The sequence below is a fragment of the Lissotriton vulgaris genome, chromosome 9 (genome assembly GCF_964263255.1).
Source record: "Lissotriton vulgaris chromosome 9, aLisVul1.2, whole genome shotgun sequence".
Classification (NCBI taxonomy): Eukaryota; Metazoa; Chordata; class Amphibia; order Caudata; family Salamandridae; genus Lissotriton; species Lissotriton vulgaris.
In genome coordinates this window covers 858593421-858612297 of record NC_141697.1, presented here as the reverse complement: position 1 = coordinate 858612297, position 18877 = coordinate 858593421, and the positions used below count along the sequence as shown (strand labels likewise).

Here is an 18877-nt window from a genome sequence, read left to right as displayed (position 1 = left end):
TATTGCCAGAGGTGACGTACGACCATAAGCAGCTATGCAAGACAACTGTCTGTGCTCATCAACCACACACGAAAAAATAACATCTTGTTTACCTAAAGTAATCACTCAATCCCTCCATCAGTGCAACTGCAGTAAAAATGCAACTGCAGGTTGAACCATTAACAGTCAAATGTAATAGGCAAGAGTAACAGATAGACTTGTTTACTTCCCTAACTTGATGTGCATTTTACTCTCACCACCAATCCTTCGACCAGTTATCTTTCCTTCCAAGCGGTGTATACGTATGGTGATACAGCCTGAACATTTTCTGGCTGGTCAGTTGTATAACAAAGTGTTAGAACATCCTTACAGTTCCTCATTTGAAAATGTAAAAACAAGGGATAGAGGTGAAACCTTCAGGAGCAAGTGACATGGGACAAAGCAACATAAAGTGTGTCAATGTTTCTTTGCAGCAGCATATGCCAGCTCTCAGCCCAGAGACCTTAGACCAGGACGTGGTGTAAGCCTGAACCTGTAATGTTCTTAGTTTGAATCTGAGGTATAAGGCCCTTTTTTGAGGTGATGTAATCAGGTCAAGGAACATCTCCAACCGTGGTTCAGGCCTCATCATTAGGTATTTTCTCAATAGGGCACCTTTAATAAGCTTGTGCTTTTGCCACATAGGTGCCCAGAAGTTTTTTTCACCATTGGTAATGGGACTTTATTTATGTTTTCTGGATTGTGCCATAAATCTGTGCAATCAATTGACTTAAAAATGTGCTCTATATGTCTAAACCAAGGCAGACTGCTGCAGTTCTGGCTCCTTAAGATATCCTTAAAGGCCTTCCGGAACTTTGTGAGAGCCAGAATAGTCCAGACTAATATCCAATAACCTATCAGGTGAAAAGTGATGGAATCTGCCACAGATGTAATTCCCAGTTCGGCTCTGAATATTGCCATTGAAGTTCTTGTACCTAAAGATAATAACCACCTCAAAAAGGAATTTCCCACTTTTTGTAACACCAGCGCATTTTTGGGTCCCCAAATTATAGCACAATAGATAGTAGCTGCAACAGCTTTAGATTTGTAGGTGGTTAATGCAAGCTTTATGAGTTGATTTTTATGTCTCGCCTACGCAGCGCACATGCGCTACATAGTGGGGACCTTTTGGAATCTATCAGCTTTTTTCCCCAAAAACGTGCACGCATTGCATTGCTTTCAATTGCAACGAGTGCACTTTTGGCGATTCCCTTGCAGGAGCGAGCTTTGGTGTCATCTGTTAGCAATTATCGGCTTGGTGCTGCTTGCTCCCGCAAGGGAAAGGCTGTTCAGGGACTTCCGGCCGCACTCCACGTAAACTTCATTATTACAGCTATGGGGAAGGAAAACAAGCGTGTTGCTTTAACTTTCCGGCCGCACCTGTAGGTATTTCTCTCGTTAGTGAAATTGCAAGGAGCGCTTAAATAAGGTGACTGAGTTGAGCAGTCTGATGAACACTGTTAAAGAGTTCCATGTCTTGGGTGTGAGCTTTGAAAAGGGATATGCAGTGCCTGAACACATGCTGCATAGACAAAGGTTTATTTTGAATCTGACCATACAGCAGTTCATCAAGAAGGTCAGACCTTGAGCCCTTGAAGTGCTATGGAAGAACACAAACCCCACGTTTGGGTTTAGAGTGATTCTCCAGAAGTCTTTTGGGCAGTGGTTCCCAAACTGTGTGCCGCGGTACTCTGGTGCGCCACCAAAACCAGCCAGAGGCGCCACGGTCACATTTGCTGAGAATAATCCATTAGGCTGTAATGGATTCTACTGTGCTAAGAAGACTTTGACAGTGCTGTGGGCATACTTTATTAAACAGTGAGGTAATACAGTGTAGTTCTTTACATCTAGCATAATATTTGTGATTAGGAACTAAACATATGTATCGCTTTTCCCAATGGTGCTAATGTTATTTTATATTATTAATAATGTTTGAAGTAACTTCAATTCAGAAAATTCAGATGTTATTTACTACTTAAATGAGTACACTGCAAAATGCACACCTGTTTGAGAAAAAAACAAGAGTACATTACTTTTTGTAACCAAGTTTCCAGTGTTTTTTCTCTGAGAGAGAATGGAACTCCAGAGTGACGAATTTTGCCCCTGGTGGGAGTATGTTTATATTAATGCAAGTTCCCTTGTGTCCACAAGAGGGAGCAGTGAGTCTTTGAGTAACCAAAGAAAGAGAACTGAAATTTCAGGTTATCTAACATCACCCCCAGGTCCCTCCGTCCTCGACACCTTCATACAAACAAGTGGAGATAACAATCTCCTGACAGAAAAAAAAACAAGAGGAATGCTGGGACACTAATACTGCCCCTCCCCCGGGAGTACATAAGCAGTACTTACCCCGCAGACCTCCTGTTCTTTTTTTCTGTCTTCGACAGATTGGATGGTGTGCTGGTGCTGCTCCTGCTGGGCTAGAGTGGCGGTGCTTCTCTTCTTCCCCCCGCCCAGCTGCCTGGCTGTGTGGGCGTGGGGTTCGCCTGGACTGCCTCCTGGCCTGCCTGGCTTGCTGGGAGTCAGTCTCTACTTGGAGCCGGTGTTCTGCTGTGCACTTCGTGCACCTGCCGGTCCTTTGCGGCTGGGGCTGGAGTTCCCGGGAAGTTGCTTCCGGGTCACGGGCTCGTCTTCCCGAGCTTGGCCGGGGAGGCGTGCCTCACTGGATGGGCTCCTGCTGTTCCTGGCTGTGGTGTTGGTGGAGTGGGGGCCTTGTTCCTGGGGTTGGCCCCCACTCTGGGTGAGTCCCACTTGCGGGGTTTTTCCTTGCTTCTGGCATGCGTCAGCTACTTTGCACTGTGTTGCTGAACGCGCTGTGTTTCTGTGCCGGTCTTTCTCCCCCCGTACTTGGCAATGTGATGTCTGTACTGTCTGAGTTTTGCTCACGCTTCCAGCTGTTGTTGCTGTCTTTTGCTGGTTACCTGCGAGGGTGGAGCATGGCTTGCTGAGGTCCGGACTGGGGTCCGCTCCTGCTTGTGGGTGATTTCCTTCTTTTGTATTACTTCTTCAGAGTTCTTCGTTTGTGTTATCAGTGTGCTTCATTACAGGCTCCAGGACTGCCGCTTTCCGATCCCCGAGTTGCCACGTCTCAGCTGTCAAAGCGGCCCGGTTCTGTGCCTCTGAGGCCCCCGCCCTGCTCTCGGGCTGCCTGGGTTTCGGGGCTGGTTCTGCTCTCCGGGTCTTTGGCTCACTGTGATGTATCCTGTGAGGGCTGAGGTTCTCAAGGGGCAGGGATTCGTTTCTGCAAATTGCTGTCTCTGGGTCCTACTGTGGCATGTTTTCAATTAATGACACCTGTTTTCTGTTCGGGTCGGGGTCGCGCTACGTGGTGAGATGTAGCATGGCGGCCAGAGCGACTGACTCCTGTGCACCGGGCTCGGTGTTCGGTCCCCAGCGGCAGCTCTTCCCCGTGTGACACTGGGCATTTGCTCGCCTTCTATCCCCTAGGGCCCCAGCACCTTATGGCCATTAGGATGTTCTGCTGGGTGCTGCGGCATGCTTTTTGGGGGTCGGGGCTGTGGGCATGGGTACTGGTACGCCAGCCTCGTGCCTCCTGTGACTATGTGTGTGTATATGTATGTAGGCAGGGTTTTGATCCTTTCATGCGTTTCGTTTGGCCGCCTGTGTCGTCTGCTGGGGCTGCCGCTCCTCTCCTATTGGGTGTGTCCTGGGCAAGGTGCCTCCACCTTTCCCTGGCATGTCCTTTTTGCTGCTTTTATGGCATGGGGCGCTGGGGTGTCTACTTCCTGTACTGATGGTGTTTCTGTTTTTCTCACATTGCGGTTGGGGCCTTGTTGTGTTGTTGGCCCCCGCTCCTGATGTTTCCCCCCTTTTTCTTCTGGACTATACAAGATGGCGGACTAGCCTTCTGGGACATGGCAAGACACCGAACAGAGACTTCTGGAGATGCCGGGGATTGAACCCGGGGCCTCACGCATGCGATGCATGCGCTCTACCACTGAGCTACATCCCCTCGACTGCAAATGATTCGCCCCCTTTTCTTCTTCTGGGTGTCTCATGGACTCTTCCTGGACGTGGGGGCTGGCTGTCCTTCTGGCTGTGCCGTGTTTCAGCGTCATGGTCTCCTGGGGTGCATGTGTTCGGCGCTGTGCTTCGTCCCCTCTTCTTTTTTGGGTGGTCGTGCTGCTGCCACAGGTGCCTGCGCTGCTTGCTTCCTGTGTGTGCTCAGTGGCGGGTGCTCCTGTGTGCTTGTGGTGCTCAGACGCGCTGGTGTTCTCTGCTGCCCCCCCCCTCCCGCGGTGCGTGGGTGTCTGGTGGGTGCTGGTCGGTCGGGCTCTGGGTTCCTGTGCTCCTCTATTTGGTCTGTGGGGTCACTTTTCTGTTCCAGGCCTGCTGCCTTGCCGCCTGCCCGCCCCGGTTCTTGTCTGTTCTCTGGGGGCGGGCGTGTCGTGGGGCTCCCTTCTTCGGGTTGTGCCCCTGCTCTTGGCCGCTCAGGCTTGGGGTTTTCCCCTCCGGGGTTGGCGTGGGCTGCCTTCTCCTTGGGTGCCTATGTCTCCGCTGTGGGCTGGCTGTTGTGGCCTTGTTCCGATGGTGTGTCCTGGTTCTTTGCCTCCGCTTCCTGGCTCCTGTGGGGTTGGTCGGCGTTTGAGCTGCACCTGGTTCCTGTCCTTTGGTGCTTGCTAGTGTCGTGCCGGGGGCTCTCTGGGGTGCTTTGTCCCCTCTACTTGCACTGGGGTGGCATGTGCTGCCTTAGGTTTGGCTGTTCTGTTCTGTTCCTCCCTGCCTGCACCTGGTCTCAGTTATTCCCTGCGGTTTTGCTGGTTCGGGCCTGGTTGGTGCCTGGTTGGGCGCCCATCTGGGTCTTCCTGGTGCTGTGGGCTTCTCTTTGCCCCGGCCTGGGGCTTCTGGTGTTGTCCCGGGGCCTTCTGTGTGCCTGGCCTGGATGCTTCGGCCCTGGCTCTCCCCGTGCTTGCCATTGGCTTGCTTCTGGTGTTTCCTGGCTGCTCCTTCTGATTCGGCCTTGGTGCCTGTCTACTTTCTTCCGGGATGGGGCTCCCTGGCTGCTGCCGTGTCCTGTCGTGCCACCTGTTCTCTGGTGTGGTATGCTGTCCCCGTGCTCTACTGTCTGCTCGGTGGTTGTGCCTGGTCAGGCCGGGTTGGTGCCTGCCTGTCCTCCTGGGGCTGCTGGGTGCTGTTGGCTTCTTGGTCCTTCTGCTCTCGGGGGTGTTTTGCTTCCTGGGTTGTTCTGGTCTCGTCTGGTTCCCTTGGTGGGTGCCTGGCTGGGGTGTTGGCTGGGGTGTGCCGCTCCTGCTTGCTGGGCTCCTTTTTGGGCTCTGCTTCCTGGCCGGTGTCCCTTTGGGTCCTGGCGGGGTGTCCTGCATTGGGGCCGCTTCCTGGTGGTTCCTTCTGGGCCTTCTCATGCTGTTGGTTCTCTTCCCGGGCTTGTTTTCCCGGTGTTGTGGGCCTGTGTGGGGTTCTGTGGCTGAGGTTCTGCCGGCTTCGTGCTGGTTGTGTGTGGCTTCGGGCTGTGCCTTCTGGGTTTTCGGGCTGTGCTGACCCTTTTTGTCCTGCTCTGGGGGTTTGTTGCCGGCCTTTTCCGGGTTGTTTCCTGGTTCTGTGGTCCTGGCTTGCTCCTTCCTCCCTTGCTTTTCCGGGGCTTTTGTTCCCTGTGTGGGTCTGTTTGGCTGCCCCTCCCTCTCGGGTTGGGGTGCTGTTCTGTGGTGCTCGTGACTCTGCGGGTTCCTCCCTCCGGGCTGCGGGTTGTCTGTGGTTTCCTGCTGCTTGATCCTCTGCTCTCCTTCGGGGTTGGCTTGGCCTGCTGTTTCTCCTGTGTGGTCGGGTTGCTTGGCTCTGGTCCTGGCTTCCCGTTTCTGTTGGGGTTTGTTGGCCTCTTTTTTGGCGGTTTGCTTGGCTCCTCTCCGGCGTTGCTGGGATGGGGCCTTGTGATTGTGGTCTGGGTGCTGTGCTCCCTGGGCTTTCTTTTTCCTGCTGCTCCTGTCCTTGCTGCTTGCCTGGCCTGGGTGTGGGGTTCCTGTGTCTTTTGGGCGCCTTCTTTGTGCTGCCCTCTGTGCCTCGTTGGCCGGCTGCTGGGGTTTCCCGGTTGCTCTGTGCTCCCCTCCTGCCTTGTGTTCCATCCCTTTGGGGTTGGGGTTTTCTGGGCTTGAGGTCGGTTTCTCTGTTCCCGACCTGGTTGTGTTTTCTTTGTTGCTGGTTTCCGGTCTTGTTGGCCTCTCCTTGTTTGGTGGGCTTTTGGCTGGGTTATGGGGTTCCTTCCTGTCCCTGTCTTTTGGGTCAGGTTCTCGGTCCTGTTCGGCTCCTGGGTGCTTGTTGCCTCCTGGGCCTCCTCGGTGGGGTTTCCTCCTCGGTTCTCTTGGGCTCGAGTCCTTTCTTTTGAGAGTTTGGCCGTGTGTCTGGCCTGTGCTTCTCCTTCCTTTTTGGGCTGGGTGCTTGTGCCTGTGCTCTGTTGGCCGTTCCTTCTTTGGCTTTCTTCCGGGTTTTCTCGTCTTCCTGGTGGGTCTGCCTGGGCGGTCTTCTCCAGTGGGTTGTTTTTGCTGGTCTTGGTGTCCTGGTCCTGGTCCTGGTCCCGGTCCCGGTTTCCGGTTTCCCGGGTTGGCGGCCTCCTTTCTTTGAAGCCCTGGCTTTTTTTCTCCGGTCCTTGTCCTTGCTGTCCTGTTCTGGGTTGCGGGCCGGCCTGTTCCTGCGGTCTTCCTTCTCGGTGTTCCCTTGGGTGGCTGCTTTTGTTGTGGTTTCCTGGGTGTACTTGTGCGTGCGGAAGGCCGGGTTTTCTGCTTTGGTATTCTCCACTTGTTAGTATGAAGGTGTCGAGGACGGAGGGACCTGGGGGTAATGTCCTATTACTTACCGGTAATCTTCATTACTCCGGGTCCCGTAGTCCTCGACACCTTCATGCGCCCCTCTCTCCCTCCCGGACGGCCGGCCTTCCTGTCTGGGCTTGTTAGTACAGGAGGTCTGCAGGGTAAGTACTGCTTATGTACTCCCGGGGGGAGGGGCAGTATTAGTGTCCCAGCATTCCTCTTGGTTTTTTTTTCTGTCAGGAGATTGTTATCTCCACTTGTTAGTATGAAGGTGTCGAGGACTACGGGACCCGGAGTAATGAAGATTACCGGTAAGTAATAGGACATTACACATTAGCAAGACATATCGTCCAATATTCTTGCCTTATGGGATTCATAGTCATGTTTTGATAATGATAAATCAGTCCTACAAGTACCAAACAGCAAATTAAAAACAGAGATGTGTATGCTTGAATTTGTGGTTTTATGAAAAAGACAATTGGGCATGCTCTGGGGAGTATTTCTCACTGGGCATCAAAACACTCAAATGAATGTGTCTTTGTGCAATGTAACTGAAGCTCGTGCAAAGCGCTCCAATACCTTTGGTTCGATTTTGCGCTATATTTTAAACTGCCCAAAAACAAGTTACAGCCCATGCACGTTTTACTTTTGACTGCCATCTAAGGTTGATTAAATTGGTTCCACTGTGTAGTAGTAAGTAAACCATTATTAATGAGTGCCAAAAATAAATGCCTTTAACAATTATGTGATAGATAAATGGTTGAGTGTATATTTGTTTACATACATATGGCAAGCTCCCAGCACCTGTTTACAGATAGGACACAACTTGGACAAAATACATTTTGCCTTGTCAATGCTGTGAGGAATTTCTGGCTGGGGGCTGTAGAGGGAAAGAGAGCAACCAATCCACCTGCAAGGTTACATCTCCACACAGGAAGCACTTCCTGAACGTAGTTGCCCTGCATGTGTATGAATATTGGCATTCAGCTCCTTGACACAGCCAGGATGATTTACTCCTGTTGGCCTGAAACTTGGCTTTGGCACAAAAAATATAGCTGGACTCAGAATCCTCACACTTCCCACTGGAGGACTGTTCACTAAGGATCAAGCGGGAAGCCATCACCACTTTCACTGTATTCTTTTTTAAAACAAAATTTCCATCTGCAGACCCCAGTGCTGAAAAGTATGGTTTCTGACTTAACCAATTAAAGTTTTTTACTAAACAACTGTTATATTTGTATTTTGTTACATCTATGATTATAATACCTTCATCGACTTCTTCCCAATTAGTTCCAGGGAGAAAAATGGAGGTACTCCCGAGGCAGGGTTTAAATCCCCCCTTACCTCCTCCTACCCACCCAAAAAAAAAGAAACATAAAGTGGATCCACAGCCAATAGGCCAAGGGAGCCACTGGTCAGAAAAGTTTGGGAACCACTGCTTTAGGGGACTGTACCCAGAGTTCTGACTGTTGAACAAATAAAGCACCCCCTAACAGGATCAAAGATGTGGCTTCTAGGACAGAAAGTGTCATGACGTTGCCCCTAGGGACTCTAGGTGTGAGCAGACATGGGGCGCGGAAATCGGGGGGCTCTGAGGTGGAAAATGGAGGACTAGTGCCAATCCCCAGAGACATTCATTCCTGGAGGTGGCAAGTTCTGATCCTTCACTAGAACCATCACCCTTCCATCCCTAGAGGTGGCTTTTATACACAATATCTTGGAAGTGGAATATTGAGGCTTAAACACTACTTGTCTCAAGAATTCAACTCCATCTTTTCTATCATTTTAATAGAGCACTCCCTTTTGCTCACGTCAGCATATTTTGGGCTGCCCTGCAATGTTTGAATCTTGCTGGGTCATTGTCCCGTGAGCAGAGTGTGGTCAGAAATGTGAACTAGCAACTGCTGACAAACCGGTCAGACCGACGTGGCCCTTTACCTACTTGCTGCGCGCCCTGTCCCCTCGAAGGCCTCAGTTGAAGTCTGAGGGAAAAAATCAGACCAATATTTATCTCCCGCTCTACCTATTCTCTTTACCCGAACTCTAGTTTCAGGGCCCTTGGGGGCAGACACGACAATATGGATTTCTGCTATCCCCTATTTAGCTTACTGTGCACATTGTTTTAATTTTTGTCTTTCTGCGGTTTTCATAACTGGCTGTGTCGTTGCTCTGTGTGCAGGGCGTGGTATGCCGTGTGGATTCTCTGTTGCTGATAAACCGGCCCAGCCCCCTGGCCTTTCTTTCTGCTCACATGACTGACCTTTCCCCTCTCACCCGTTAGCCCTCGTGGGAGGACAACTGAAACAAGTCTTCCCTTAACGAATTTGTTCTTTGTTCGAGGCATGTTCTGATCAATAAAAACGCTGTGAAAGTTAAGATATTGTTAAACTGTGCTCAGATTTAATTAACATTTTTTTTAAAACACTCAAATTACATAAAAAGCTACAGTTGAAATAGCATTATGGATGTAAAGCAAAACTTAAAACCAATGAAATTCCCCAGTCCGAATTAGCTGCGCAAACTAGAACTCATGTTCACTGTGCACCATTCACAACGTTCTCCAGCTGCACTGATGGCTATTCAAATACCATCATTGGCATCACAAATAGCATGACTGAGATCACATGTTGTCAGCAATGAATACAATTTGGGAGGAACTTGATCCGAAAGATGCACCCTGCGCCGTTGCCCACTTTGCACAGCTAAAGAGTCAAATATGTGGTCTCACAATTTAAGGGGTTAATGACAGCACAGTGAGACGGCTGCACACACTGAATTCACCTGCCAAGTGTGCAGCAATATGCGCAGCTGGGGGAGTAGAAATGGAGGAAACGCGCAGGGCAGTGCTAAAGGTCCCACCTTGCATCCTTGTGTATGGCTGAAAACCGTATACTGCGCGCTACCCGAACTTGAGATTTTTTGGGTCAGTGGAAAACTAACCATCTTTCGGTGAATATTGCTTTTTTGAGCTCCAAAGTTTGATTTGATTCCATAAGGGTTTTTAAACTTTTGGAGTGATCCACACCCCTTTTCCAGAGTTAAACACTGCAACATGTATGCCTTTTTTTTGGGGTGGGGGGGGCATATCTCTTTCATTGATTGGTGTTTAACCCACCAGTCAGACACAAATCACTCTAGGAGGATGCTTTCCTTTTTTTGTTGTTGCATAGGGCAATATGTATCATCAACCTAATTTGCGATCTGAAATAGCGATTTTTTAGAAATCGCTATTTCAGAATCGCAAATTGGGATGTATGTACAAAGTGGCAATTTTTTTGCGAATTCTTAGTATTCCTTAATTACGATTAGCAAATTGTGAATCGCAATTAAGGAATACTTTCCCATTCATTTCTATGGGCCAGGAGGCCCATAGGAATGAATGGGAAGTTATTCTCAATTTGCGATTCGCAATTTGAGAATCGCAAATTGAGAATAATTTCAAGGGTGCAGGGGTGTCCAAAGGACACCCTGTTGCACCCCTGAAATAAGCATAGGTGCACATGTGGCACACATGCATGCCCTAAGGGAATGTATGTGCATCACATGGCACTTTGAAAAATGAAAAAATGTGCATTTTTCAAGGAATTTGCAAATTACCACCAACTTGAAGTTGGTGGTAATTTGCGATTCCTAAAGGACAATTAGCATTTTTTTTGCTTTATACATTTCATTTAAGAAATCGCAAAATTTGCGATTCCTTAAATGAAATTGCAAAATAAGGAATCGCAAATTTTGCGATTCCTTGTTTTGCACCAGATTTTCCTTAATACATACCATTTAGCAAACTCGCATTCGCAAACGTCGAAATTCTGCGAATTTCGGCGTTTGCGAATGCGAATTTGCTTGATACATATGGCCCTTCATGCGTTTACGATTAGTTCAAAGGCCCACTAAAATAGTGTTGGCTCGTGTGCTAGCTGGTATCAAGAGTCTTTTAAACTGATGTGTTATCCGCCTTTGTATGGAGCTACACAAAATTCCAACGGCTTCACAACTGATTCTGGAACTGGGGCACTCTGACATGGATCTGAAAAGGCCACCAATCGATTGTTCCTGACGTTTGCTGGTGTTTATATGTGATGAGTACAGGGTTTGCTGGTGTTTTTATGCAATGAGTGCAGGGTATGCTCAATGCTTAATACTGAAGTGGGTTGTGTGGACTACTTTGAATTTAAATTGCTTTCACTGTTGGGAGATGTTTGTAGAAATTTGTGTGTACGGGTAGTTGAGCTGAAGACACTAATTTTTTGCATTGTATGGCCAGTTGTCCACTGCTTGACCAATGAAATCTATGCAACACTTTAGTCAATTAATCAATGAGGGACTTATAAAGCGAGACTACTCATCCGCTAGGGTCTCAAGGTCCTGGGGGGTTTAGGGTGTCTGTCTATTTTGCCTGTCAGTAATGTGTGTTTGGCTGCATTTTGCCAACTATATTGTTGCCTTGTTGTGCCTGTTGGGGCCAAGGGTTCTATATAACGTGTTGTTTGAGGATGACCATGTACATACGTTTATATAACGAGGGTGCGTGATATAGAGTCGAGTGGAATTGAGAGTCCAGCGAAAGCGTGGATATCCGATTTAAGCTATGTGTATGTTGTACGTACTGCTCATAATAGTATGCTGTTTGTTAACACAGTTGGGGGACCTGGGCTGAGGCCACAGCTGGTGTATGATGTAAATCAGCACTCCCTCAAGGGAGTGTCCTTCCTACAGCAAAAAGACTAGTAAACAATCCTGGGCGGAAAATGAGCATTTTGGAATCCTTATTATCAGCCAGAGGAGGTAAAGGAGACCAGCAACGAGTTAGAAATAACATCACCTTATTCCCAGTAAAAGTCTGTAATGCAGGTCTGCTTAGAGTGCGTGCAAAAGAAGTCTTAAGAGTCCTGTCCAGGGTACTGCTTTGTACAGAGGTATATTCTCTTGGAAGTTGTAGTAATGAGCTTCAAACACTTGTTTTAGAAGTAATCTTCAAGTTTATTTAAAGATTAATTGAGCACCCACGACCAGACGCTCCAGCCTCACACCAGGACTCCAGACAACTGAATCAACGTTGTCAGAACCCTGGAATGCCCACGACAGAGTCCGATCCTGGAACAACATTCAGACGATTACAAATATGTGATGAAGTGTCCTCGCGCTGCATCCCAGCGCGAGGAAGGAAACCAATACACTAAAGCAGTGTATGAGAAAGCAGACATAATGTGTTGCATGTATGAGTTTCGTTTTTTTGTGGAAGGCAGTATGAAGGGGCCTATTATCAATGGCCATCAATAATTATCGCTGGCCGCTCTTAGTGTGAGAAGTTTTATTGCCGGCTATCGCTGGTAATTATCGCCATGCTAGCGCTGTATTAACAATGCATAGCGCAATGGCATTAATTATTCCAGCGATAGCGATGTTTTCCATGGAACATCACTGGTTTTCCAGCGATGTTCCATGGAAAACAGGGATAACCTTGCTAATAAGACCCTGTGGTCGTAGCAGCATAATCCACCTCCAATGGAAAATATAGGTAAGTCAGCATCTTTGCAGATGTTAGTTTTTGTGAAAAACGCGTTTTTCGCCAAAAACTAATGTCTGCAAAAATGCCTGGTCAGCCTTGTAAATATGCACATCGGCGATATTCACAAGGTTGTACTGCCCAGTGACGCCCACTTTGCATCTCATTAGAGATGCAAAGCAAGGCATCGGGAGAACGGGTGCTAACATGGGCTAATGCATGTTAGCACCACCTTGTAAATAGGACGATAAAAATATTGCCGCTTTAGCAGCAAAAAAGTGCCGCTAAACCGGCGATACTGCCCTTGATAATATGCCTGAAGTTCTTTTGGTTGTTGTAAGCAGAAGCGCACATTTGCTTGAAATGTGACATTCATGAGTATGCTGACAGGGTAAATTGCGTGGGAAATGAGATGTGAAGTGTGACTTTGGTACAATTAGTTTTTTTCTCCAAGTGCTGATTATTTGGACGCCTAGATAATGTGTAGGAATAGATTATTTGGTGTTCATAAATGGTGGCCTGTTAGCGCTGTGATCTCGCCCATATGTTGTTCTTAATATATTTCTTTGGAGTTTCCAGAGGTGAGCAAGCCACGAGTTTTCGCTTTGTATATTGTTAAGGAAACATTATCTATAAAGACCTAAGATTCATTTTCCTTATCCTTCACATTAAAGTTATGAGGTTAGCAGTTCTGAAGTGGGTCATTGGGGCCTGTGATTCATGATATACATGTGTACATTTGCGTCTTAAAATATGCTGGTGGTAGATTAAGTGTAGTGATCAGGTCCACACAGAAGATGATGTAGAGATGTTTATTAGAAGTCAAGTAGTTAAGATGGTAATAACACCCCAACAGGAACATCTAGCATGATGCTCAGCCCAATGCCAACTGTCATCCACAGCCCACAGAGCCCCAACATTCTACAAAGCATCATTGCTGCAACATTCTACAAGCAGGAGTATAGAGGGAGATAACATGCAAAGCATAAACAGGATGCAAGAACACTACATTAAGCAGTGGTTTGATGGAGTTGGTTTTTTAGGTGAAGTAAAGAATGAAAAAAAATATCTAATTGGCTCATTGGTCGATGTGAGATATTTTGATTTGGATGATTTTGATTTGATTGATTTAGCGCCGAGATGCCCATGGGTATTCGCCACGCTCTACAAAAGTCAATAAATAAATAGATAAATAAATAAATGATCCAGATGTCTGTCAATTCATGTTTCCATCTGCGTGGAGTGGTGGGTGCAGGTGAAATATTCTGCCTTGCATGACTGAGTTTACTGGGCATTTTACTGGCTTTTTTGGCAACCTTTAACTAGATTTTTGACATCTAACATGACGGTGTTCATTGTACCATTAACAAGCATTGGCATAGCCAATAGGTCCCACCTTAGGGACCTTATAAGTGTTTAGCCATGTAACAGTTGATGTTGTTGCACAAAGGATATTATGCTGGATAACTAAACACTTATTAGTTCCCAAAGGCGAGACCTAATGGCTATGCCAATGCTTCTTGCATTTCTATGCAAATCTCCAAACGACTCTGGCCTGTTGGGAAAAAAACACATTAGACTTGGTTACTTGGGCACGCCAGTGAAGCTGGTCATCGATCCAAATACCCAGGTAATCTCCGGTCTCAACCTGCTCAATTGTTTTACCAGAGATCTTGAAGTTGATTATAACTTGGCCCTCGATTTCATTATCAAAAACTTTGTTTTCTGTACACTGATTGTTAAATTCCTTGTATTACAAAAGAGTTCAAAGCCTTCCAACACCCGATACATGAGTGCATGCTAGAATGACCACATTACCTGCAAACATTATGATCGGGAGATGCCTGTTCCCCAGCTTGGGTACACCAAGACCAAGATCACTCAGAAATGTCCCTTGCCATTGATGTAGATGTTAAATAGGGTTTGGGCTAGAATGGAACACTACCTGACCCCTGTGTGAATACCAAATTTGGGTGTGCATTCGGATTTATGTCCACATTTCACTCTTGCTGTGTTGCCAGAGTGAAGGTTAGTTAGCAGGTTCGGTAGGTATTTGGTGATGTCCGTTCCTCTAAGTTATGCCAAAGTGTTTTCAAGTCCACCCTGTCAAATCAGGAAGATCTGGGAATTTCGGAGACCCACATACTTTAACCAGAACATATATAATCGCGGAACTTGATTAATTGTACTTTACCCCTCGAGAAAGCCAGCTTGAAGATGTGATATTATGCAATTGTCCTCCATCCAGGACTCCAACCCAAGGAGCAGCAATTTACTAAATATACAGCCTGCACCACCCAGAAGTGAATTAAGGTGATAATTAGTGGGGTCATCTGTTTTCCCTTTTTTGTGGATTGGAACTATTACGGAGAACCTCCAGGGGTTAAATGTCACACCTTCCACCAGTATGGCATTGAATGTGCTGTCAGAGGACTCAACCATGCGTCCAAATTGGTATTAAGCACATCAACTAACAACTTATCTGGGCCTAGAGATTTCCCCAATTTTTGATGTTCAATGGCCAGGGCTATTTCTAACTTGGTAAATGAGAATTCTTCAAGATGGTAGCTGCACGAGGGAGGTGAGACTCCAGCTAGAATTTGTTGGCTCCATGCAGGTCCTTTATTGTAATAGCCCAATCAGCCTCAGACAACCCATGATGTAGTAAGACAACATGCTCCACCCATCATGCAGGGCTTATGTTAGCCTTTATATTCCTGTGAGTCCTGCACAGCCCCAGTCTAAGATTTCCCAGAATTGTTTTGTGTCCTTTAGGTCAATGCATTTGGTAAGGCTTTCCAAACCTTGCTGCACTGGGTCTTCTTCATACGTCTTATGAGGTTTTTGTAGGCCCTTCTGGCTTCCAGCATCTATGTCTTGCCCCCCAGGGTATTCCTTCTATTTTTCAAGGTTGCTCTTAGCTCTTTCTTTTTTTGTGACAATCCTTTCCAGACCAATCAAAATATGAATCTTGTACTGATAATTTCCCGCTTTCTTTGTATTCCAATAGGATTAGATTGATGGCTTTATGCAGCTGCCTGAATGAATTGATTATGGGCCTGGAGACTTAGCCTATTTGCCTAATGCTGCATTTAATGCATTTCATTGTGTATTAGTGAAAAAAATATACTGATCCTCAATCGAAGTAGACTCTACCTATGTTCATCTTATTTCCATTCAAGCTCAGTTTGCAGGCATATACTGATTCTATCTGCTGCCTTTTATCAAATTGAGTTTATGGAAGAGCAAGCACGAGTTGGGGAGGATCGTGCTCACTTTCTATTTTTTATCGACCCACAAGTCGGCTACCATATTGCAAGCCTCCAAATTGATCAACATCTATTCAAAGGCACTAGAGCACTTTCCAATGTTAAAGGTTGGTTTGGGGGAATTGTCAAACGTAGTTCGACCATTCAGTGGTCTCAGGCCCACATTTAAGTTAATCTTGTTTAATAATGTGACTTTTTTTGGTGATCTATATCCCTTAGAAGTGGATGATGGAATCTCCCAAGACTGGTACTCTTCCTTTACTTCTTGTTGCTGCATGACTTGGTTTCGGTTGGTGTACAGCTCCCCACTTAGTACTATAATTATGGCCTGGTCATCAATGTTTGTGCTGGTAGTAGCACTATCCTGCCTTAGGGTAGACAGTAATGAGACAATAGATTTTATCAGCATTGAGGTTTCATCCTTCCCATATGGTGGTAGATAGACGTTGATAAGATTAATCCCTCCTTTGACTTTTTCCAACTTCTGATGTTGAATATTATTATTCGTGGTAACTAATGTTATTTTAATGTTTTCAGTGGAGGGGACGTTGACCCAGACAATAAGGCCATCGATTGCCCTACCTCTTGACTGACTTGTGGCAGGAGCATTGAAATAAATTAACCATTCTAGATCTATGGTCCCCAGTGCCCAGATTTCTTGCACGCAACCGATTTTTTGCAGCTTCATATATGCTACACAGTCCTTATCTTTTTACCTAGTCACTGTATTTTCCAACTTATTATCATCATTTGTTTGGCCGCTGGATGGAGGGATCAATGTTCTCCCTATAAATAACTGTTTGTTTGCCCAGCAGTGTCAATGGGACCCGCCCCAAAATATGTTGCAGGTTAGTGGGCATGGGGTGGCGTCAGGCTGTCTAACATGTAGCAATTGTAGATCCGCTGATGCGGCTTATTCGGCTGCCACATGAAACCTTAATTTCTTGAGATCATGTTTTGTTGGAAGGGGATAAGAGGGACCACATGCTTTGGCCAAGACTGAGTGGTGATCAGACAGTTCTTTGGGGTTCAGGCTTTTGTTCATTTTGGGTCTCACCTCAAACGTGGAAGGGTAGAATTTTAAGGGCGGCTTCTCAACTATTGCACCCCAGGTTACCAGATATTTGGCATGCTTGATCATATGATCTGTTGCTGCATGATTACTCCAGAGCATTAAAGTCTGCTCTCTCTCCTGTGGGTGACAACGTACCCTAAATAGGTCCTTGGAAGTTATGTGGAATAATTCTGTCAAGGAACTGGCCAGTTTGAGGATGCTGTTTAAAATGTTGTTGTTCCCCCTTGACTGATACATCAGGGTTAAAATGAAAGCGACTCTGTCTCTAGACCCTTCTCTCATCTAAGTGGGTGTAATGGCAGAGTTTTTGGCTTTATTTAGCAGTGATATAGATCATTAGTCTTGCTCGCATCTAGTATAGGTATTCTTAGCCTGTGTTGGCCCTTTTAAGCCCTTTTTTCCAGACCTAGAAGAGGATAGCTGCTTAATATGCCTTTATTCTTGACTTTAACCTGTCTATTGCCTATTGGCTTTGACATATTAGACACATTGGTATGGTTTATGTAGGTATTCTGACAGAGCTAAGGAGCATTTCACCCCTTTCAGGCCTACAGGCCTAGAGCTAGAGGGACTCCATCTTGATGAAGCTGAGAGGCTTTTCAGGGCAAAGGCAAAGTTTATAGTTAAGGCTGTTGTGTGCTAGAGGAAGATCCAGTTATGACCGCTTCTTATCCGAAGAATGTGTTTTTCTCTTGGGCCCAGACGTAACAAGCAGATGGCCACTGCGGTTGCGTGGAAGCCTGGGAGCTGGCACAGGAATTCGGTAAGAGACGGCCCTCTGCTGGAAATTTCCATGAGGGGAGAGGAATCCATATTAGCGAGCTACAGGAGAGGAGGAGTGTTCATTCCAGCTTGTGTGCAGTTCAGTTCAGTTTGGAGTGCAGTGCAGCGTGGTGCTCAGAACAGCTTGGAGCACAGAACAGCTGGGAGCTCAGTTCAGCTTGGAGCTCAGAACAGCTTGCAGAGAGAGAGAGGATGTCTGCTGGAGCTGCAGAATAGAGTGCAGTTCTTGAATGGAGAAAGAAGGCAGACGATTGCTGAAGATGAGGAGTGAGAAAGCAGTGCAGAGAGCATCAAAGAAGGCTGTCAGCTGGAGCAATTGGACTAGAGGCGTGGTGATGTGGTGAAGGAGGGAGAGACAGAGAGAGCCCTAATCCCACCAGAGGCAGAGAGAGAGCCCTAATCCCACCAGAGGCAGAGAGAAATCTTCCTTCTAATAGGTGAGGTAGTTTGAACCAATCACACTTACATCTTAATCTTATCTTTATTCCCTAGGCTTTTGCATTGCTAATCTTTTCCCTTTCAGCGGAGTGTTCCTGTTATGTTTAATCTTTTCTCTTTCGGCGGTGTGTTCTACCTATAGTCTTTGTCAGTTCTGTGTAAAGGTTTATATTGTACTAATAATAAATGACCCCATTAATTAGTGAATTAGTGTGTCTGAGTTCTTTTATGATAAAGTTATCCTGGCTTCTAGCCAGTTGCTGTTGAGCCACTGATGAATCAGAAGGGAGTAGGAGCGCTTAAATCAAGAAATAACTCAATCACATAGTGTGTATCCCATGCAGTGAGGGTAATCCCCTTTTCTAGTAGTATTACTGTTTGAACAGATGCTACCCCTGATCAGGTAAGTAATAGTGAGGGAGAGAGGAGACCTGCAACTAAGGGACCACACCCTCCCATAATTCTGTAAACAGCGTCTTCTGTTCCAAAGCATAGGTAACCTTTTTCCTCCTAGTCAGATGTTATAGCCAGAACAGATGTTGCCGCTGATCCGGTAAGTCTGAATGAATAGGGGGAACAGGGAGCCCTTGAGCTAGGGAATTGTTGACACTAAGTAATTCGGCTATCCCATAATATTATTGTAGTAGTAGATCCTTAGTGAAGAGACTTCCCAATATATATATATGTATAGGTGTTCATAGGAATGTGGTCGTCGTTGATATGCGGCGTTAGTGAGAACACTGGGTGGGAGACCAGTGTGGATACCCACAAGATTGTGGCTTGAATAAGTGAGAGCGCTGGGAGGTTGAACTAGCGTGGAGATCGACAGGATTGTTGATCGTTTGGAAAAGGGAGCATTGGGTTCTGCAGGCCCATGTGTAGTCGCACCGGATTGTGCGCAATATCTGCCCTAGGGTAGACCGGTCTGGGTCTGAGTGGCCGCGAGACCAACTGATGTGAATATAAGTGTGGTGTAGGGTATGGATATCCCTAGTAATCAGTGAGTATTCTT

At 46.7% G+C, this 18877-nt stretch overlaps 1 protein-coding gene and 1 non-coding gene across 3 annotated transcripts in view; both read right to left on the bottom strand.

The window, feature by feature from the left end:
* Positions 1 to 18877, bottom strand: part of LOC147692372 (cytochrome P450 2G1-like) — a 312091-nt gene that overhangs the window by 247671 nt on the left and 45543 nt on the right. The window lies entirely within an intron of this gene.
* On the bottom strand, positions 3920 to 3991 carry TRNAA-CGC (transfer RNA alanine (anticodon CGC)). Its single transcript has one exon. It is a non-coding gene; the product is annotated as a tRNA-Ala (tRNA).